Raw genomic sequence first — 22,850 nt, forward strand, 5'->3', positions numbered from 1 at the left:
CAATTCTCCTGCCTTAGCCTCCCAAAGTGCTGAGATTACAGGTGTGAGTTACCACACTGTGCCATAATAGGATAGTTTTCATCTACTTCTCTCAGACTAAGTAAACAAAAAGAGATAACAATATAGATTATAATTAGTCAATAAGTTTTATTGATTAGTTATAGGCATCACACTGCCAAAACAGAAGACTACTTTCTTTTAAAACCTTATTCAATCTATTATAAAAAGCAGAAATCATGAAGGTTTCATTCACTGTGTCCAAAATGCAATCGATTTAGAAATGAATAACAAGGATATTTAAAGAATACATGTATTTTTATTCATGTGTACATTTTTAAGCAGTATTTTTAGTAACTAGATAAAGAAGCAATCAAAACAAATTATAAATTACTTTAAAATATGTGACACTAAGAACACACAAAATTTATACACGAAAACAAAATAGTGCAGGAAAATTTAAAACATTAATTTATTAATAAAAAACAAGAAAGGATAAAAATAACCCAAAAGCTATAAATAAGAATAACCAAAATATTCAATGAAAATAGAAGAAAAGAATTATTAAAGATAAAAACAGAAATTAATTTAATAATAAACAAATGAAAGAAAAAGAGTAGTTATTTAGTAATATCCAAATCTGGTTCTTTGTAATGACCAATAAAACAGACAAAACTCTGATAAGTTTATATAATTAGAAAAAAAAGAGGAAAACAAAACAAAAATAAAGAATATTAGAAACGAGAAAGTATATTACAAATTTGGGGGAGAATTTTTAATTTATGAGATATTATTATATCTAATTTTTTTTAGATGGAGTCTCACTCTTTTGCCCAGGCTAGAGTGAAGTAGCACAATCTCGGCTCACTGCAACCTCCACCCCGCTGGGTTCAAGCAATTCTCTTGCCTCAGCCTTCCAAGTAGCTGGGATTACAGGCACCCACCACTACGCCCGGCTAATTTTTGTATTTTTAGTAGAGACGAGGTTTTGCCATGTTGGCCAGGCTGGTCCAGAACTCCTGACCCTCAGGTGATCCACCCGCCTCAGCCTCCCAAAGTGCTAGGATTACAGGCATGAGCCACCGCACCTGGCCGAGATATTATTATATATAATTTTATACCAATAAATTTGATGATGGTGAAATTGATGATTTTCAAGGAAAATAAAGTATACTAGAATTAGCACAATTAAGGGGTAGATAACCTGAATAAACAACCGTAAGAAGCATCAGAGATTTATTAATAGAAATAACTCCAGGCTCAAATGGTTTTACAGGCAAGTTCTACCAAATTTTTAAGAAACAGATAATTGCCATGGTACATCAACTATAAAAGTATATAAAAATAGATGAAAATTTTTTGAACTTAAACTATGAAGTTAACATAACCCTATACTTGACTAGACAAGAACAGCCCCCAAATTAGGCTGTAGGTCCACTCTATTCATGAATATAGAAACAAAAATCCCTAATAATACGTTGTGAAATGAAATTCAACAATGCATTTCATGATTAATCCATGAGAATCAAGTGAGGTTTATGCCAGGAATGCAAGGACTATATTAATAGATTAATGAGGAAAAAATGAAAATTGTAATAGATGAAGGAAAAGTATTTGATACTTTTCAATACCCATAAATCAAAACTAATATAATCTTAACTAATTATGAATTTAAAAATGAAAGCTTCATTCAAGAATGAATATCTACAAGAATTTTACACAAACATCCTTCTTAATGGTGAAGTATTAGAGGTAACATTGTATTAGAAGTCCTAGTCAATGGAATAACAAATTAAAAAATTAAAAGCATAAATGGTGGAAAGAACAAGACAAACATCTTCAGTTGTAAATATTATGACACTTTTCTAGAAAAATCCAAAGTGCACAGATTAATGAATCATTAAAATTAATAAAAGGGTTTAGCACAGTAGCCAGATACAATATTATGAACAAAATTTAATATTTTTTCTATATCAGTAAAAACCAGTGGGAAAATATTGTATGGGGGGAAATTCCCTTCAGAAGGTTATCAAACCTAAAAGAAAGGAAGGAAGGGAAGGAAGGAAATGGAAGGAAGGGAAGGAAGGGAAGGAAGGGAAGGAAGGGAAGGAATGGCAGCCTAGCAATTAACCAAACAAGAAATATGGAATTCCAGCTTCTGATAATGACCAAGGAAGCTCTAAATGAACCAACCCTTCCACAGGTAAAACAATAACCTTTGGAAAAAATATGAAAAAAAACAAATACTTGAGGGCACTGGGAAAAGACCAAAAGCAGGTAGATTTTGGAGCGGAGTTGACAGTTAAAATATAGGAATGACACTGGGTGAGTTTCACATTTTCATGGCTTCAAGCCTGACAGCAGGCTTCAGTCTATACCATTTAGGGTGACTAAAACATCAAAATTGCAGTCTTTCTGACTTGAAAACCTAGAAGACAGAGTTCAGGACAAATATAGCCACTATACAATGAGGCAGTAATACCAGAAAAGAGAGAGTCACAGAGGTAGTGACTAACTTTCGTATATAAACTCTACTTAAATCCCTGCCTAACCCCTGGACCACACATATGTGGACAGACTTCAGCAGCCAGCTAAGGCTAAAAGAACTAAACTGAAATTTAATCTGTCACCAAAGACACAAGGACACGATGTTTATAATTTGAGTCAAACCAAATACATTGCATGCTAAAACAACAACATCAAGGTTCTTCATAGGACTATAACAAAATCTAGATCTCCATAGCATAGCATTTATAATGCCCAATAGACAATAAAAAATTACTTGATACCCAAATAAACAGAAAATGTGGCTCACTCTCATGAAAAATGTTGATAAATACAAAACAACCCCAAGATGACCCAGATGTTTAAATTAGCGAGAAGGATTTTAAAACAGCTATTATAATTATGCTTAAGGGTATAAAGGAAAATGTGCTCACAATAAATGATAAATAGAAAATCTCAGCAGATAAATAAAAACTACAGAAAAAAAACCCAAATGGAAATACTAAAACTGAACAATACAATATCTGGAAAACAATTACAGCAAATTGAGGAAGATTGACAAAAGCAGCAATGAGCTTAAAAATAGATCAATAGAATTATACAATCTGAAGAGCACAGAGAAAAACATTTTTTAATGAACAGAGACTTAGTGATATGTGGGACTATATCAAAAGGTTTAACATCCATGTAATTGGAGTTGCACAAAAGAAGGAGAGAGAATGGAGCAGAAAAAATATTTTAAGAAACTATGACCAAAATTTTCTTAATATGATAAAAGAAGTAAATTTATATATTCGAGAAGCTCAATGCATCCCCAAAAGAATAAAAAATCCACACCTAGGAAGATCATAATCAACCTTCTGCAAACCAAAAAAAAGATAAAATTTTTAAAGTGACCAGATACAAGTGACACATATAAACATTGAACAATTATTTGAATGACTGCTGACATCATAAATCATAAAGGCCAAAAGACAATGCAACAATATCTTTAAAATGTTTCAGAAAAACCTATCAACCAAGAATTCTATAATATTCTTCATGTCAAGAATGAAAGCGAAAAACAGATATTTTCAGATAAGAGTCAGACACGGTAGCTCACACCTGTAATCCCAGCACTTTGGGATGCCCAGGCAAAAGGGTGGCTTGAGCCCAGAAGTTCAAGACCAACCTAGGCAACACAGGGAGACCCTGTCTCTGCAAAAATTTTTTTTAAAAAAAGGTGGGCATGGTGGCACACACCTGTGGCCCCAGCTACTCAGCAGGCTGAGGTGGGAGGATTGCCTGAGCCCAGAAGTTCAAGCCTCCAGTGAGCCATGATTGCATCACTGCACTCCAGCCTGGCCAACAGAGCAAAACCCTTTCTCAAAAAAAAAAAAGAAAAGAAAAGAAAAAGAACAAAAGAAAGAAAGAAACTAAGAACCAACAGAATCACATTATAAGAAATGCTAAAGGAAAAAAATGATTCCAGATGAAATGGAAATTTAGATTTTCAGGAATTGTGACAAGCATTGGAAATGGCATATATCTAGGTAAATATAATATAATATTTTTCTCTTTTTTTTTCAACTACAAAAAACGGTTTTAAAAATCATGACATGTGATCCATAACATATGTAAAGGCAACACATATGACAACTACATAGCATAATGGATGAGAAGGCATGATTGGATCTATACAGTTGCAAGATTTTGGGGTTCACATAAAGTAGTACAATACTAACTTCCATTAGTTGTAGTAGAACAATACTCCAACTGTGAAGATTTGAAGAAATATGTTGTAAGCCCTAGAGGAACTATTTAAAAAGTAACACAAAGAGTAATATAAAAAGTAATATAAAGAGGAATAGCTAGAAAGTTAATAGATAAATTAAAATAGAAGTCCAAACAGTTTTAATACAATCCAAAAGAAAGCAAGAGAAATGGAAGAACACAGAGGAGGCAAACAGAAGCAAATGTAACCTGCCTATGAAAAAGAACTCTAACTCCTTACTGAAGCCATGAAAGAAGACTTAAATAAATGGAGAGACATTACGTTTCTGAATGAATTGAATCAATACTGTAAAGCTCCCACAAATTAAGTTATAAATTAAATGTAATTCAAAGCAAAATTTCTACAGAACTTGTTATGAAATTTGACAGAGTGATTGGAAATAATTTTCTGGCACAGAAAATAATATGCGAGAAGAGCAATGAAATGTTTTTAAAAGAATAATGCAAGGGAGACTTGCCCTGCAAGGTATAAAAGCATCATATGTTGATACAGAGATATTTAAAATAGTGTGTTATACCAGAGAAACCTGAATGTAGGTAGGAACTTCAATAACATTAAGGAGTTACTCTTAATTTTTCAGAGGTGATAATGGTATTACATTTATATAGGAAAATGCCTTAATTTTTTATTTCAGAGCTGTATATGGAGGTATTCAGGGGTCAAATGGTATGATGTCTGAGATGTGCTTTAAAACAGTGCAGCAACTAGAGAGAGAGAAAAGGGATAGAGTAAGCAATTGTAAGGAAATATTGATAATTGCTGAAACTGAGATAGTGATATGTTGTATTTATGATACTATTTTCTCTATTTTATGTATGCTTGAAATTTTTCATAAGTAACAATATCTAAGTAACAGACTATTGATGGCTCAACCTAAGATAAATAAGTAATGGACTAGAAGAGATATCCAGAAACAGATCCATGTGTAAATGTGAGTGGTTACTATACAAAATGTTGGCATTTCGAATCAGTGAAGGATGAACTATTCAGTATCTAGTGCTACACTAAATATCCATTTGTAAAAGTAAAATAAAATTAGCCCTTATTTCATCTTTTCCAAAATGAACTCCAAAGGGATTAAGACAATTTTTTGAAAAAAATCTACTAGGGGAAAGAAAAAGATTATAATTCTAGAGTAGAATAGTTTTTTCTAAGAACATATAAAATGTAGATGTCATAAGATTTAGAGAATTGGCTTCATGAAAATTTAAAATTTCACTTTCCACAGACCTCCAAGGGCATTCTTTAACTATGAATGCATAGTAAAAAAATGCATAGTAAAACATACATTCATGTTGTTGGAACATGTCATGAAAATCAAACAGTCATTGTGGTTGACCAATAACTTGCAGGTTCGGTAAGTTAATTACACTAAGTATTACAGTTAAGAAGCACCAGTTTTTCTTCTAATACTATATTTGGGAAAATGGGGAGGCAAAAATAGTACAAGATAGAGATGCTCAATCTGTAGCTCATGAGGAAAGGAAAAGATTCACGAATATACAGTAAGTAATCAGAGATGGAGGTAACCTATCAACCAGAATGTGACAATGTAAGGAACTTTGGAATAGGCAGAAAAGAGGACTTGTTGTCTCTAATAAAAAGCTATGCATTTTTAGTGCACACTCTTGCAGGTAATCTAAATCTAACTCTATCATTGCCTTTGAGCTACTTTACAACTCTGTAAGTTGTAGATAACTGATATTAATGCAAAATAATTCTTGTATAAACATGAAAATTAATTATATTCAGTGAAAGTTCCATTGATTTTCCTCTTCCATTGTGCAGGAAGCCAGTTATTTTTCTATTGGCACTTTCATTTCAATATTTCTGATATATAAATATGTCTGTTGGATTATCCTTTCAACTGCTTATAATATCTTACCATTTCCTTCATTTAAAAAATTAATCAACTATAAGATTTAACACACCCTCACTTTTTAAAAAAAATTTTAACTGTTCTCTCTGGAAAGACACCATAAAGTTGAAGACAAACAGAAAAAAAAAAGTATAACATTTTAACAATGGAGAAATTTCCAAAATATTTGAAGAATACCCATTAAAATATGTAAAAAGCAAAACCTAACTGGAAAACAAGCAAATGGTTTGAACAAGCAAATCATGGAAGAAAAAGTGTAAATGTCCAATACATTTGAAAAAATGCATGTATAATTTAGTACAGAATGTAAGCTGCTACAAGAAAATGATCTCACATAGGGACTCAATAAAAATAGACGTTTATAGAGCTGGGCATGGTGGCACACACTTGTAGTCCCAGCTACTTGGAAGACTGAGGTGGGAGGATTGCTTTAGGCCAGGAGTTCAAGGCCAGCCTGGGCAACATAGTGAGACTCCAGTCTCTTAGAAAAAAAAATATATATATATATTTATTGCTCTCTCTCACGTAATAGATGGGCTCTGCACCACAAAACAGTCAGTTGGGCTGGTAGGGAAGCTTTGCCATTCTTACTGTATGGCCTTCAACAATGCTCTGGTCAGCACTTTTCCAGCTGCTGGAAAGAGGAAAAGGGGAAGACCAAGGCAAGCCGATACATCACTTTGCTTTCATCCCATTGGCCTGAACTAAGTCACATGACCACAGCCAGCTGCAAAGGCAGCTGGGAAATGTAGTCTTTAACCACTAAAAGGAAGAAGGTCGATACTAGAGGACAGTTAGAGATATCTACCATAATGCAAAGAAAAGTAAATTAAAACAGTAAAAAGCCATTTCCAGTCAGATTGTCAAACATGTTTAAGTTTTATAGTATGAAAACTGACAAGAACAAAAGGAAACAAATATCCCAATATACTATTACAGAGGGTATAATTTCAAGACAGTTTGGCAACATCGCTCAAACTTAACACATCTACACGTGAATCTGAAATTCTCTTTAAACAGACTTACCACATAGGAATCCTTACACTCGTTCTAAAAAAGAATGCACAGGTGTATTCATCGCAGCATTGTCTGTTACAGGGAAAAAAAGAAAGAAACTTAAATGTCCATCAATAGAGGAAATAATCTTAAATTCTGACATAATTCCTTCTATAGATTACTAAATGGCTGTAAAAGAGAATAATGTAGTACTAACAGGAAACTAGCTCTAGGATATACAGCAAACTGGAAGAGCAAGATACACAATAATATACAAATGATCCTATTCATAGGACAATATATAATTGTCCTATGAATATACTAGTACATATGAAACCACATGGAAATAAAATAGGAATTATGCTCACCAAACAGCAGTAACTTATCCCTAGAGCAGGGAGATGAGTGTGCTAGAAAGAAGGCAAACTTTATTGTTTTCTATCCACTTAATAATTATTTTAATATTTTACAGTAAGAATGTTTTCATGTATTCCACTTTTTTAAAAAACAAAAGACAGGGAATGAAAAGAAACCAAATTGGGGAAGGAGAGTGTACTAATAAAACAAAAAAGTGAAGAGATATAATACAATGGTAGTATCAATGGTGAAATTAAAACTGATTTTTCTCTCCAATTTTTCTGCAATAGTTTATTTGTTTTTGGAATAAAATTTTTTTTTAACTTGTCTCTGAGCTGGACAGTAAACTGACTGTGCGCCTGGTATTTCTCCAACTCACTTCCTGAAAGTAGCCTCGCTCTTCTGAATAGAAACCAACAGACCTATGTGCCTTTGGGAAAAAGGATGAGGACCTTTCTACTGCATTTTAGGATAGTTTCCACAAAGTAGTTAAGTAAATTTGCTCTTTCATCTTTTCAGATTATCATTTAATCTTAAAACCATGTGGTGATGATAAAGATGACGATGACAGACTTTGTAGCTGCAGGAGGAAATGTTCTTGACGGTTTTAAGTAGAATAAAAAAAGCAAGAAACAAAACTGTAGACTCTAATTACACACGAACAAAGTTAACAAATATAACTCAAAAAAAAAGTAGCTCCCTGAATGTTTCTGAGGTAGAGTGATGGGATTATGAAATTTTTTTGGTCAATATATCCTTTAAGATTGCTCTAAGAATAGATAAAAATCAATGATGGAGCAGGGGAAACAGGCAGAAAATAAGTGGGAAACAATTTCCCTGGAATACAATAAAACAGACAAATTCTGATCAATGGTTCAGAATTTTTTTGTTTGTTTTTGGTTTGAGACAGAGTCTGTCACCCAGGCTGGAGTTAGGTGGCATGATCATGGCTCACTGCAGCCTCAAATTCCTGGGCTTAAGCAATTCTCCTGTTTTAGCCCTGCAAATAGCTGGTACTTCAGGTGCGTAGTCACTACTCGCAGCTGTTTGTATTTTTTGCAGAAACAGGGTTTCACCATGTTGCTCAGGCTGGTCTCAAACTCCTGGCCTCAAGTGATCCACCCACTTCAGCTTCCCAAAGTGCTGGGATTACAGGTGTGAGCCATTGCACCTGGCCTGAAATTGTGTTGTTTTTAATCATGGAAAATAACATCAATACAACACGCAAACAATACCAAAAGTTATTCAAGAAAATAAATGGAATAATTTACATAAAGTAACCCACAAGGATTTGGAATACAGACAACTCTATTTTATAGGAAAACCTTTCTAAATCCCTACAACACAGAGAGTATGAAGCCATCAGCCACCACAAAGAGAATTAATTGCTACAGAGCATCTCTTAGGGCCAGGCTGGTTGCCACAGCTGAACATAAAATGTCCGTCTTCATAAAGCACTGTCCACTCCTACCACTTTGTTAAGAGGTCAGCTCTCAGCCCTTTGAGATTCCCCAGAGGACAGAAATTATTTTGTTTTCTTACAAATATACTGCTTAGAAACTCCTGAAATTCCAAGGCATTTTTCTTAAGAATTAGAGATGCCAGCGATAATTTTCAGACTCTACAACCTCTGTTAAGGTTCTCAGCCAACTACTAAACAATACCATTTGCAATTTGCAGTCTTTTAAGCAGATTGCAAACCATGTGACTGTTTCTAATTCCAAGCCATCTTAAATTTCACTAGTAAAATTTCCAAACACTGTTTGAAATGTGTTGCTAACATTTACGCATATAACATCTACTGCATTTCCTCTAATTTAAAAACTATCAAAATAAGCTGCAAAATGTTGCCCAATATAACTTTTTTTTCTGCTAAACACTCTCTGCTTGAAACTCACAGCTTCATTATCTTACTGGTCATCAGCCAGTTCTCTCCATTCCCTTACCATTCATTCAAAAACATCAATGTTAATTTCACATATGAATATTCTCAAGATAACACTCATCTTTATAATGTATCTTCTCCTTAACTTCCTGTGCTATCTTCCATGATAGCAAATGAAACACAGGTTTCAACAGGTAAGGGGTAGGCTAAGCCCCAATTTTAGAGCTCACCTGCCCTGCATCATCTAGATGGCTATTCTCCACCAACCCCAGCTCATCACAAGTGGGCCAGGAATAGAACTTAGGGGTGGCCAACATAGTGTAATCAAGGGTCACAGCCCAATAGAGTAAAAAACTGGGAGAGAAGGACAAGGTCAACATTCTGAAAGGGGAAAGTCTTGAGCCTAAGCCAGCAAGAATACTTACCAAAGTCAATCCCTTTGAGAATAAGAATTGAGAGGTGGATTCAAAGAGTAAGGCCAAAACTGAATGAACTGAATTAAAGCTCCAACAATGCCAGAACAATTGAACAGTTACTAGAATCACCTTAATGGGGGCCTTGGAATTTTCTTTATGAACCAATTGACACCTGGTGCATGACTTAAAAGCATACGCTTTAAAAGATGAATAGATCCAAACTTTAGTATGAAGTAGATCTTCCACAACTGATGACACCTGCTTCACGAACTATAAATTTTCTCTTTCCCTTTTCGAAATTAATTATACAGAGAACCACTTGCCCAATTAGAAGTAGTCCAACATATCCCTCTTGAGGTATCCTGTCTCTACCTCCTCCACCTCCACTACCTACGGACCGCTTGGAAGCTTACCCAGGTTAAAGTGCTGCAGGCTCTTTCTCTTGCCAAGCTGAGAGAAGGCTACAAAAGCTCCCATGGCACTGGCAAGGACTCAGGGAAACAGGCATTCTCATACATGGCTAAGGAAAGTTTGACATTCTACAGCATTTTTAAAAAGTTATCTGGCAATAGCTCTTGACTTACAAAATGCACGTACATTTCACACAACAGTCCAACTTATAGGACTCCACCTTATAAGAACTAAAAGAATTAGCCCATAAGAACATATGTACAAGAATGTGGCCGGGCACAGTGGCTCACACCTGAATCCCAGCATTTCAGGAGGCCAAGGCGGGTGGATCACTTGAGGTCAGGAGTTCGAGACTGGCCTGGCCAACATGGTGACACCCATATCTACTAAAAATACAAAAATTAGCTGGGCATGGTGGCGGGCACCTGTAATCCCAGCTACTTGGGAGGTTGAGGCACAAGAATTGCTTGAACCCGGGAGGCAGAAGTTGCAGTGAGCCAAGATTGCACCACTGCACTCCAGCCTGGGGAACAGAGCAAAACTCTGTCTCAAAAAAAAAAAAAGAATGTTTAAGGAGATTTTTTCTTGCCAGGCACAGTGGCTCATGCCTGAATCCCAGCACTTTGGGAGACTGAGGCGGGTGGATCACTTGAGGTCAGGAGTTCAAGACTGGCCTGACCAACATGGTGAAACCCATCTTTACTAAAAATACAAAAATTAGGCCGGGAGTGGTGGCTCACATCTGTAATCCCAGCACTCTGGGAGGCCGAGGTGGGCGGATAACGAGGTCAGGAGATCGAGACCATCCTGGCTAACACGGTGAAACTCCGTCTCTACTAAAAATACAAAAAATTAGCCGGGCGTGATGGCGGGCGCTTGTAGTCCCAGCTACTCAGGAGGCTGAGGCAGGAGAATGGCGTGAACCCGGGAGGTGGAGGTTGCAGTGATCCGAGATTGCGCCACTGCACTCCAGCCTGGGTGACAGAGCGAGACTCCGTCTCAAAAAAAAAAAAAAAAAAAAAAACATACAAAAATTAGCCGGGCATGGTGGCGGGCACCTGTAGTCCCAGCTACTTGGGAGGTTGAGGCAGGAGAATCGCTTGAACCCAGGAGGCGGAGGTTGCAGTAAGTCGAGATCAAGCCACTGCACTCCAACCTGGGTGACAGAGAGAGACGGTGTCTCAAAAAATAAAAAAATTTAAAAAATAAAGAGAGAGGTTTTTTTTTTTACTGTAGAAACTATACAAAGTGGACAAGACACTATGAAAAAGATTGGGCAATTTTTTTTAAGGAAACAATTTTAAACCTGGCAAAAGAAAAAGCTAGGTGTAGTGGTGTGCCTATAGTTCTGGCTACTCAGGACGCTGAGATGGGAGGATTGCTTGAGCTCAGGAGGTCAGGGGTGCAGTAAACTGTGATTGCACCAGTGCATTCCAGCCGGGGGAACAGAGCAAAATTCTGTCTAAAAAACAAAGAAAAAAGAAAAAATTACGGAAAATATTTAAATATTCATTAAAATTAAAACTCAGTGATGAAATAAGTGGGTTGGCTGGTTTTGTTCTACTGAGAACAGCTATAAAAGCTAGACTAAATATTTTTAACCTGTTTGAAGGCATTGGAGAACTATCAAAATAGTTAGGATTTATAGAACAAAAGACCCAAAATAAAAGAAATCCCAGAAAGGGGACTATAACATAATTTCCTCCCTTAAAGTATTTGCCAATTTGAAAACAATAGCTGAGGAGTTGAACAATCTTTCAGCTGACTTACTGACTTCAAGTTGACTGGGAGCCTAAAAATTGGAGTTAGGCCCACCAAGGAGGTAAGACATTTCAAATGAAACCCTGAAGGGTTATACCCTAAAAGAAAGAGTGAGCCAAAATAGACCAGCCCTTCTAAGGATTGAAGCCTACTGTATTAGTGTTCTCCAGAGAAGCATAACTAAGGCTGGGCATGGTGGCTTACACCTATAATCTTAGCACTTTGCGAGGCCAAGGTGGGAGGTTTACTTGAGGCCAGGAGTTTAAGACGAGCCTGGGCAACATGATGAGACCCTGTCTCTACAAAAAAAAACTTTTTAAATTAGCGAGGCTTGAGGATGTGTATCTGTGGTCCCAGCTACTAGGGAGGCTGAGGCAGGCAGATCACTTGAGCCCAGGAAGTCAAGGCTGCAGTGAGCTGTGTTTACACCACTATACTCCAGCCTGAGTATAAGATCAAGACCCTGTCTCAAAAAAATAAAATAAAATAAAATAACCACAGAACTAATAGGAGATAGATAGACAGACAGACAGATAGATGGAGATTTATTATAGGAATTGACTCACACAATTATAGCGGCTGAAAATTCCCATAATCTGTCATCCGCAAGACAAAGAACTAGGAGATCTAATGGTGTAATTCAGGACAAGTCCAAAGGCCTGAGAAACGGGGAGGTCAATGGTGCAAGTTGCAATTTGAGTCTGGAAACACCCTCACAAACATACCTAGAAATAATGTTTTGCCAGCTACGTGGTCATCACGTAGCCCAGTCAAGTTAACACATGCCATTAATCATCACAACTACCTTTATATCATATCAATCTCTAATTTTTTTTAATTTTTTAAAAATTTATTTATTTATTTATTTATTTATTTTGAGGCAGAGTCTTACTCTGTTGCCCAGGCTGGAGTGCTGTGGTACGATCTCCACTCACTACAACTTCAGTCTCCTGGGTTCAAGTGATTCTCCTGCCTCAGCCTCCCCAGTAGGTGGGATTACAGGTACCTACCACCACACCTGGCTAGTTTTTGTATTTTAAGTAGAGACAGAGTTTCACCATGTTGGCCAAGATGGTCTTGAACACCTGACCTCAAATGATCCGCCCACCTCAGCCTCCCAAAATGCTAGGATTACAGGTGTGAGCCACCATGCTTGGCCTTCAATTTCTAATTGAACTAAGGTTATCTGCCACTGGTCTGCTTGCCAGAAGCAAAAGTAAATTCTCTTTGGAAGGAAATTTAATCATCTAGAGACACAATTTATCTCTAAAATTTTTGTGTGTGATCTTTGGCATTTCACCAAAGATAACCAAGCAGATAAAAGTATAAATACTGACTAAAAATCAAGACAAAAGCAAAAACAACAGAAACAAACAAACAGGAAATTCAAATATTTTAGTTATTAGACACAAACTTTAACTCAAACTAGTGATTCCACTTCTAAATGAAAATGGTATTGTGAGGAGCTTCACAGACCTGCCCCACAGTGAAACCACCACAGAATTTTTTATAAAATGGTGAAAATTATAAGAAAAAAACCAATCATTTAAATTATCTGGAAATGTTCTTAATGGAAATATATCAAGTAGAGATCTTTATTCAAGAAATTCTACTAAATCATAGCAGAAATAGCAAGTCTGTGGCACTTCAGCCATGACCCACCCTCTATCCACCCTTCCCCCACAGGTCAGGGTAATGGAAGCTCCACTATGAGTGGGTGTGGCCTAGAAGACAGGCTCCCCCTTCCCTCAGCTCCCACTCAAGGGCCACAGTATATACCTAGGGAAGGCTAGTGGACAACATTTCCCATCCCCGCAGCTCCATGTTGCAAAGGCTAAATTCTGGGCAAGTACAGCCGACAAGCTGGAGGCTCCCTTCCTTCATCTAGACCCTAAATGTAAAGCAGAGGTTCGACATCAGAAACAGCAGGCTGAGAACACCAGGCTCCAGATCATTCAAAGGGTCCATGCCAGGAAAGGCATCATTCAGAGGGTCCATGCCAGGAAAGGGAAGCCAAGAAGACCAGAGGCTACCACTGCCCGGCCCAGTGCCCTACTCTTCAACCAAACTGTCACTGCAAGAGAATTGGGCTACTATCACTGCTTCCAGCTCCAGAATAGTGGCTCAGAGATTCTGCCCAGCAGACAAGGCAGATTACAAGAATAGAGAGCTCCAAAGCACCTTCCAAAGGAACTGACTTTTTGGAAAAGAATATAGGGAAGTTCAACCTAAGGGCTCTCTCAAAAACAGTGGAAGTTTTGGTGGCAAGCAATTAAGGAAAGGTTGGCAGCTCCATGAGAGCAGCAAGCTAAACTACAGTCCAGCTAATTTACCAGAAAGTGTCATGAATGGAGACCGCTAAGAGTCCTCCTGAGATCAAAGCAAACCTCAGAGATTGGCCTCAAAAACTACTCCTGCAAAGAAGTTTAATTTTTTTTTTTTTTTTTTGGAGGCCGAGTCTTGCTCTGTCGCCCAGGCTGGAGTCCAGTGGCACCAACTTGGCTCACTGCAACCTCTACCTCATAGGTTCAACCAATTCTCCTGTCTCAACTTCCAAGCAGCTGGGATTACAGGCCCATGCCACCATGCCCAGCTAATTTTTGTATTTTCAGTAGAGACAGGGTTTCACCATGTTGGTCGGGCTGGTCTGAAACTATTGACCTCAAGTGATCCACCTGCCTTGGCCTCCCAAAGTGTTGGGATTACAGGCATGAGCTACCACGCCTGGCCAAGGAGTTGAAATTTAATTGAATAAAACTGTGGAGCAATTTATGCCCTAGGACATTGTCAAAAACTAAATAGAGGAATTAGCTAACAGTGGAGCCCAACATCTGGGTGTGATACCAACAGAGGCAGACAGCATAACAAAGAAATGAGGAAAAGAGACAGAGATAGCCCTGCTAAAACTGCTTATTCCAGGGCCGGGTGCAGTGGCTCACGCCTGTAATCCCAGCACTTTGGGAGGCTGAGGTGGGCGGATCACGAGGTCAGGAGATTGAGACCATCCTGGCTAACATGGTGAAACCCCATCTCTACTAAAAATACAAAAAAAAATTAGCTGGGCGTGGTGGTGGGCACCTGTAGTCCCAGCTACTCGGGAGGCTGAGGCAGGAGAATGGTGTGAACCCGGGAGGCAGAGCTTGCAGTGAGTGAGATCGTGCCACTGCACTCCAGCCTGGGCAACTGAGCAAGACTCTGTCTCAAAAAAAAACCAAAAAAACTACTTATTCCAAGGTGACCATGAGCATGGCTAAGCCTGCACCCTCTGAGGAGAGACACCAAAGGCTTCAGCTGTGGGAAAACAGACTTTACTAAAATAGTCCAGCTAAATGAGTAACAAATAATAAGAAAAATACAACAACAAACTCAAGAAGAAGGATCTGTATGCAGAATTACTGCAAAATAAAATATAAAATGCCCAGCTTTTAACAAGAAATTATGAGACAGGCAAAGAAACTGGAAGTTGTGACCCATACCTGAGGGGAAAAATCAAGCAACAGAAACTGCCTGTGGGAGGGCCCCGAGGCTACACTTAACACACAAAGACTGAAATGCAGCCATTATAAATATGTTTAGAGAACTAAAGAAAGCATGCTAAAGAAGTAAAGTATGATGACAATGTCTCATCAAAAGAGAATACCAATGAAGAGATACAAAGTACAAAAAAGAACGAAAGGGAAATTTTTCAGTTGAAAAGTACAATCACTGAAATTTAAAATTCACAGAAAAGGCATAACAGTAGATTTAACCTAGCAGAATAAAGAATCAGAGAACATTAAGTAGATGAATAGAGCTTGTGCAATCTCAAGAACAGAGAAAACTTATGAAGAAAAATGAACAAAGCCTCAAAGAATTTGGGACTCCTTTAATTGCATCAACATATGATAAATAAGAGTACCAAGAGAAGAGAGAGAAAATGGTATAAAAAAATCTTTAAAAAATGGCAAAAACTTCCCAAATTTGATGAAAGCCAGTATTACTCTATATTTCCAAGAAGTTCAAAGAACTCCAAATAGAATAAATGCAGAGATCCACACCCAGACATCTCATAGCACAATTGGCTACCATAAAATAATGCTGCTATGGAAACTTGTATACAAATTTTTATGTGGATTCTATTTCATTTCTCTTAGGTATACCTAGTAGTGGAGTTACTAGGTATATGGTAACTTTATGTTTATCCTCTTGAGAAATTATCAGATTGTTTTCTAAAGTGGTTGTACCACTTTACATTCCAATCAGCAGTGTGTGAAAGTTCCAATTTTTCCTTATCTCATGAGCTCTTGTATTAATAATTGTCCATCTTTTAAATTACAGCCATTCTAGTGGTATGAAACAGAGTTTCACTGTGGTTTTCATTTGCATTTCCCTGATGGCTAATGATGTTGAGCATCTTGTCATGCACTTACTGGCATTTGTATGTGTTTTTTGAAAAAATGTGTATTGAGATCCTTTGACCTCCTTTTAATTGTTTACGTGTCTTTTTTTAAATCATTGAGTTGTAAGAGTTCTTCATATATTCTAGATAAAAGTCTCTGATTAGACATACAATTTGCAAATATTTTCTTTCACTCGCTGGTTTGTCTTTTTCACTTTCTTGATGGTATCCTTTGAAGCATAAAAGTATTTAAATTTACAAAAAAGACAGCAAATTCAAATTCATATGCAAATTCAAAGAATCTAGAATAGCCAAAATTATCTTTAAAAAGAAAAACAAAGTTGGAAGACTCACACTTCCCAATTTCAAAACTTACTACAGTAATTAAGATACTTTGGTACTAGCACAAGGATATGCCTATAGATCAGTGGAATAGAATTGAGAGTCCAAAAATAAAACCTCATGCCAATTGATTTTAGACAAGGGTGCAAAGACAGTTCAAGGGGGAAAGAATGGTCTTCAAAAACAGGTGCTCCAACAACTGCATATCCACATGCAAAAGAATAAATGTGGACTCCTCTCACATAAAACATACATACAAAAAACACGCAAAATGGACCATAAAACAAAATGTGAGAACTAAAGCTATAAAATCTTAGAAGAAAATATAGGGAAAAGTATTCATGACCTTCATTTAGGCAAAGCCTTCTTAGATATAACATTAAAAACACAAGCAACAAAAGAAGAATGAATTGAATTTTATCACAATCTAAAACTTTCATCCTTCAAAGGATACCAAACTTTGTGCTTCAAAAGATACCATCAAGAAAGTGAAAAAGACAGCTGGGCATGGTGGCTAACACCTGTAATCTCAGCACTTGGGAAGCCGAGGCAGGCAGATCACTTGAGGTCAGGAGTTCGAGACCAGCCTGGCCAACATGGTGAAACCGTCTCTACCAAAAATAAAAATTAGCTGGGTGTGGTCTAGGATTACATGTCTGTAATCCCAGCTACTTGGGAGGCTGAGGCAGGAGAATTCCTTGAACCCAGGAGGTGGAGGTTGCAGTGAGCCAAGATGGTACCACTGTACTTCAGCCTGGGCAACAGAGTGAGACAAGAAAGGAAAGGGAAGGGGAGGGGAGGGGAGGGGAGGAAGGGAAAAGGGAAAAGGAAAAGGAAATGGAAATGGAAAAGGAAAAGAGAAAGACAGAAAGAGAGAGAAAGAAAAGAGAGAGAGAGAGACAGAGAGAGGAAGGAAAGGAAGAAAGGGGGGGGGAGGGAGGGAGAAAGGGAAGGTGGGAGGAAGGGAGGGAGAAAGGGAAGGTGGGAGGGAGGGAGGGAGGAAGGAGGGAAGGAGGGAGGGAGGGAGAGGAAGAGAGAGAGGGAGGGAGGAAGGAAGGAAGGAAGGAAGGAAGGAAGGAAGGAAAAAAGACAAACCAGAGAGTGAAAGAAAATATTTGCAAATTGTATGTCTAATCAGAGACTTTTATCTAGTATATATGAAGAACTCTTACAACTCAATGATTAAAAAAAGACATATAAACCAAATAGAAGGTAGTGAAAGGATCTCAAAACACATTTTTCCAAAAAAGGCATACAAATGCCAGTAAGCGCATGACAAGATGCCCAACATCATTAGCCATCAGGGAAATGCAAATCAAAGCCACAATGATACTCTGTTTCATACCACTAGAATGGCTCTAATTTAAAAGATCGATAATTACAAGGGTTGGCATGATGAGGAGAAACTGGAACCTTCATAGCCTGCTGATTGGAATGTAAAGTAGTGCCACCAGTTTAGAAAACAGTCTGATAGTTTCTCAAGAGGATATAGTTACCATATACCTAGTAATTCCACTCCCAGGTATATACCCAAGAGAGATGGAATATACATTCCCACAAAAATGTGTACACAAATGTTCATAGCAGCATTATTTATAAGAGCCCAAAAGTGAGGGGGCGGGGGGACAAATGCCCATCAACTGATGAATGGATAAATAAAATGTGGTATATGTTTACAATGGAATATTATTCAGCCAAGTAAAGGAATGTAGTGCTGATACATGCCACAACATGGATGAGTTTTTAAAACATTATGCTAAGTGAAAGAAGCCAGACACAGAAGGCCACATATTGTGTGATTCCATTTACATGAAATGTCCTCATTAGGCAAATCCATAGAGACAGAAGCAGATTAGTGGTTGCCAGGGGCTGGGGGGGCAATAGGGAGTATGGGTTTTCTCTTTGGGATGATAGAAATGCTCTGGATTTAAATAGTTGTAATGATTGCACAAATTTGTGAATATACTAATAACCACAGAATTATACACTTTTAAATGGTTAACATGGTGAATTTTGCTATGTGAATTTTATCTCTATTTAAAAAAAAACTGTGGACAATATTTATCTCAAAATCAGGTGACAAGGTGAGTGCACACATTGCCAAAACTCACTCAACATAACACTTAAGATTTGTACATTTTGTTGTTTGTAGATTATACCTCAATTGGAAAAAAATGTTGGGTGTTAAGCTAGCCCCACAACATCAACATACACTTGGGGACAAAACCTTAGTAGCCACAAGACCTGCACTAGCATTGGTGCAGAGGAGAGCAGAGAAAAACAATGGGACACATAATAAACCTGAAAACAGGAGACCCCCAAAATATCCAGTAGGCATTGGTTGGAAAGTATATGGGTCAGTTTTAATTTAGCACCTGAAAGAGAGTGCTTTACACAATCCAATGGCTAGTGAGTGCAAGGGGTCCCCAGTAAGATATGAAGGACCAGAGGCAGTCAACTCTTCGTGAATTCTCAAAATTGACCTGCCTCCCTCTAAGGACAGGGCCCCACCTTGCAGGACAATGGAGGTGAAGAAAAGAGAAGATCCACATGAAAATAGAGGAGATGAACAGAGCCACAAAATCTCAGCAAGGACATCACTATATTTTTTAACACTTCACAAAACAACAGAAGAGGGAGCTCTAGCAAGTTAGCAAAGCCACTCTGCATCATACCTTCTTCCAAAAGTTTAGGAAATTAATTTTGCATGAAATCGAATAACAGAAAAGCATGCACATCAAAGTCCATATAAAGTTATTATAAGAAAAAAGATCACGAATAAAATAACATTCCCACAGATCATGAAAATATGCCACTAAAATAGGTCCCAGAACTGATCAAAATGTAATCTTCCATTTCAAAATGAGCTAAGTGGCATTTTTAAATGATATAACACATGCAATAACATAAGTAAGAACTAGAGCAACTCAGAAATGCAGCGACAGCTCATCATTAAAAACCACTGGTGACAGGTGTTTCGACAACTGTTCGGCTGAGTCTGCTGCAAAGCCGTGTGGTCCGTAAGGCCGCTGGGAGTTTTTCTTTGTTCTCCTGTTCTTTGTTCCCAACAGCAGACCCAGGTTGTTGGACAGAGGGACCTGAGCTGAGCAGCAGGTATTATCTCACTCACCTTTACAGACAGCAGCAGCAGGGTCCAAGGTGAGGGTGAGTTGCAGGGCTGACTGTAGTTCCAAAGCAAGCTGGGTTCTTCTGAAAAATGACAGCGTCTTAAGTCTACAGAGCTGCCTCTAGCAAAAGGTTTGTGTGAGTCAGTGTATGCTGAGCTTTTTGTTGTTTTTTAGATAAGAAACAGAAGAAAATCATCCCAGATTCTGTCATTCCCTGGAAAGAGAAGGGGAATTCCAAGTTTCTCAGAGGCTCTTTGGGGTCACTAGCCAACCACCCACATGTAGGAGTTAACACCTGCCATCACTGGCTGTTTCAAAGACCTGGCTTGGAGAACATGCAGGGAGGAGGGCCGGGATGTGCCCATGCAGAGTCCCCTTGGTGTCACCATGGGCGCGTCACAGCCAGTCAGGCTCTGGATTCTACACCGTGTGTAGCATAGAGAAGTAACTTCTTGTTGTCATTCATTACTACCTTAAAGAACTGAAGGAATCATCTCCTAGGAAACAGTGCCATGTTTGCGCCCAGCAAACAGTGCCCAGGTGCCATCTGGGAAGGGGCAGTTTTATTGAAAGATGTCTTACTGCTTATTCTAGAGTTTTCAGCAACTCCCCTTCTTGCCTCCACCCCCCAGACCTTACTTTTTACCAGCTTGTCTTTTTTTCTTCTTCTTTATCCCAAAGGTTTTAACCTCCAGTCCCTTCTTGATGCCCACTTGATGGAATTCTCCAGCACCATCTGCCCCTGTTCACTCATCTGCTTTTCCTTCTCTTCTCCCTGCAAGCACCTGATTACCATCCTATGATGACTCCTCTCCACTCCCACCCTGCCTCCATGGTCCAGTTATCCCTGGATGAGTGTGGATCTGCTAAAGCCACGCACATTCATCTCTGCCTGTACACTTTAGACATACAGTCAGACCCCCACTCACACTTAATTTGGGTGCACATTATCTGTCAATAGACGAAAAAGAGTTTTCTCATTTTGAAATTTAACAGAACAGTCCTGGATACTATTACAAAGTCAAGGTGTACCCTTTGGGTGAACCTGCTGTCAGAATGACAGTACTTCCTATTTGAGAAAAGAGAAAAACAAAAAGATAAAAAAATTGAAGTGACGCAATTCAGCAAAGAATTCAAATTTTAAAATACATTATTCAAGAATAAATATTATACTATAAGGAACACAAGAGCAAGTAATCACAATGTATAATGCCTTAAGAGAAAATTAGAAAAGACTTTGAAATAAAAAGAAGCTTGCCCCATCTAGCACATAAGGACCTTAGGAGTCATCACTCTGTCCTAACAAGTTAAAACTTGACAAAACAAAAATCAGTAACTCTTCTTAGATTTGTTAGAAAATTAAATTTGCAGAGCAAACCAGTAGTCCTAGACAGGAGGATACAGAGAATCAACTTACAGGAGCAGAAACTCATAAAAAGAAATCTGTGCAGGAACAAATACCAGGCTAGAAAAACCTGAACTGTAGTTGATGAATTGCTGGAGGCTCCGTGTGGACAACTCTGGGAGTTAAAGCTCCAGGAGGGCCCACTTGCAAGGGGGATGCCTACACTTTACCTCCAGGAGTTCCTCCGAGTTCTCACAGTGAACATCAGAGAAAAATCTCCTTGGGCTTCCAGCAGGAAGAGGGAAAAGTAATGGTAAGAGGGAGAGGAATAGTAAAGTAAAGGTGTAATTTTGAAATACTCCAGAACATTCTGTTCTTCTTAACAAGGCCTGTCCTCAAGAGAAACTATTTTACCAAAGCCTAACCCTACTAGGATTTTATCAGATCCTAACAAACCTGAGGGAAGGCAAATACCCAAATCCAGGCCCCTGTAGCCATCCTGTCCCACCTAAAGGGGTAAAAAAAAAAAAAAAAAAAAAAAACCTGAGACTTGGCTGGGCACGGTGGCTCACGCCTGTAATCCCAGCACTTTGGGAGGCCGAGGTGGGTGGATCACAAGGTCAGGAGATCGAGACCATCCTGGCTAACACGGTGAAACCCCATCTCTACTAAAACTACAAAAATAAAATTAGCCGGGCATAGTGGCGGGCGCCTGTAGTCCCAGCTACTCGGGAGGCTGAGGTGGGAGAATGGTGTGAACCCAGGAGGCGGAGCTTGCAGTGAGCCAAGATCATGCCACTGCACTCCAGCCTGGGCAACAGAGCAAGACTCCATCTCAAAAAAAAAAAAACTGAGACTTATCACAGGACTATACAACACTTCCCCTCCCCAACACCTTACCACCACATCACTGAAGGCCTATTTACCTCAGTTCCTTTTACCCAACACATTATGTCTGACTTTCAACAAAAAATTACAAGGCATACTAAAAGAATACCTACACAGTTTGAAGAAACAAAGTAAACACCAGAATCAAACCCCCCAGGAGTGTCAAGAATGTTGGAATTATCGGACCATTAATTAAAATAGCTATGATTAATATGTTAAAGGAACTAATGGCAAAAGTAGACAACATGCAAGAACAGATGGGTAATGTAAGCAGAGATATAGAACTTCTGAGAAACAGCAAAAAAGAAATGCTAGCAATCAAAAACAGAAATGAAGAGTGCCTTTGATGGGTTCATTAGCAGACTGGAAAAGAAATTCTCTGCACCTGAGAATATATCAATACGAGCTTTCGAAACTGAAAAGCAAAGAGATAAAAGACTGGGAGAAAAATGGAACAGAGTTTACAAGAACTGTGGGACAACTACAAAAGGTATAACATGCAGAATAGGAATTCCAGAAGGAGAAGAAAATGAGAAAGGAACAGAAAAAATATTTAAACAATAATTATTGAGGATTTCCCTCAAATTAATTTCAGACACCAAACCACAAATCCAGGAAGTTCAGAAAACACCAAGCAGAATAAAAGCCTCCAAAAATGACATGTAGGTATATTATATTCAAACTACAGGAAGAAGTTGGGAGGGTTGCAGGGAGAAAACTTTATCTATAAAGAAGCAAAGATAAGAATTGTATTCAACTTTGCAAAACAATGCAGCCAAAAAGAGAGT

General features: G+C 38.2%; 1 long non-coding RNA gene across 1 annotated transcript in view; it reads right to left on the minus strand.

Moving 5' to 3' along the window:
* LOC106635179 (uncharacterized) overlaps positions 1-22,850 on the minus strand; it is a 47,901-nt gene that overhangs the window by 11,656 nt on the left and 13,395 nt on the right. Inside the window, exons 2-3 of the long non-coding RNA XR_003028991.4 lie at positions 19,832-20,043; positions 7,182-7,244 (exon numbers count right to left, since the gene is read on the minus strand). This is a non-coding gene — a long non-coding RNA (uncharacterized LOC106635179). The remainder of the gene's footprint in view (positions 1-7,181; positions 7,245-19,831; positions 20,044-22,850) is intronic.

Source organism: Pan paniscus, chromosome 8, assembly GCF_029289425.2.
Source record: "Pan paniscus chromosome 8, NHGRI_mPanPan1-v2.0_pri, whole genome shotgun sequence".
NCBI classification, from domain to species: Eukaryota; Metazoa; Chordata; class Mammalia; order Primates; family Hominidae; genus Pan; species Pan paniscus.